The 819-nt window shown below is 67.0% G+C and overlaps 1 protein-coding gene across 1 annotated transcript in view; it reads left to right on the top strand.

The window, feature by feature from the left end:
• The window catches only part of LOC103251193 (mucin-5AC-like), a gene marked incomplete at both ends in the record, with an annotated part of 38,570 nt that overhangs the window by 15,206 nt on the left and 22,545 nt on the right, over nt 1-819 (top strand). The gene's annotated exons all lie outside the window — the stretch shown is intronic.

Here is an 819-nt window from a genome sequence, read left to right as displayed (position 1 = left end):
AACGTCCCTGGGCCCGCCCTGCTCAGCTTGCAAGAACGGGGATGTGCGCCCTTGCCTAAGAGACTGGAGCCTCGAAAACCCCGCCCACCCCGCGGCCTTCCCTGCGTCTGGGGGCTGCCTGGAGGAGGCGGCGCTTTCCCACCAGCTCAGGAGCAGCGGGGGCCCTGCCTGCTCTCCTCGGGACCCACGTGTCGCAGGAGGGTCTGAAGGGTGACGGTCGCTCGTGGTGGTGATCGGCTACCCGGTGGCTGTGAGGGGGAAAGCCGTGCTTCTACCTCCTGCATCCCCACCTCGGGAAGTGGCCGGTCCGTTCCATAAACACACTTCGAGCATTTTGCAATCGGCGGGCTCCGGGTCTTTTTTTGAGCTTACCCTTAAGCTCAGGGACACCGGGGTGGGGACAGACTGGGGTGCAGGGGCTCACACCCCAGGCCGGCCCGCTGGGAGGGAGCAGCCCAGTGAGGCCCGTCTGCGGGGCGGGAGCGTGTCCACCTGCTCAGAGGGAGCCCAGGGCCGGCCCGGCGCTGGTCCCAGGCAGTGAGTGGCACCCTACCACGGCCGTGGAGGACCCGGTGCGGTGGAGTCAGGGCGGCGCTGGGTCAGAGTGCGGTGAGCACACGAGCAGGCGGGGGAGCAAGGGAGCAAGTGAGCGAAAGGCTGTGAGTGTGAGGGAAGGAATGAGTGAGCACGTGCGAGGGAGTGAATGAATGACGAAGTGGATGCGGGCGTGAACGAGCGCGGGAATGGATGAAGGAGTGCGTCCCGTGAAGGAGGGAGGGAAGACGTCAGTGCAGGATCCAGGCCGGCCCCACCCGGGCG

This window comes from Carlito syrichta, unplaced genomic scaffold, assembly GCF_000164805.1.
Source record: "Carlito syrichta isolate Samal-C Ts95f unplaced genomic scaffold, Tarsius_syrichta-2.0.1 Scaffold136907, whole genome shotgun sequence".
Lineage (NCBI taxonomy): Eukaryota > Metazoa > Chordata > Mammalia > Primates > Tarsiidae > Carlito > Carlito syrichta.
This window is presented reverse-complemented; position numbering and strand designations above follow the sequence as displayed.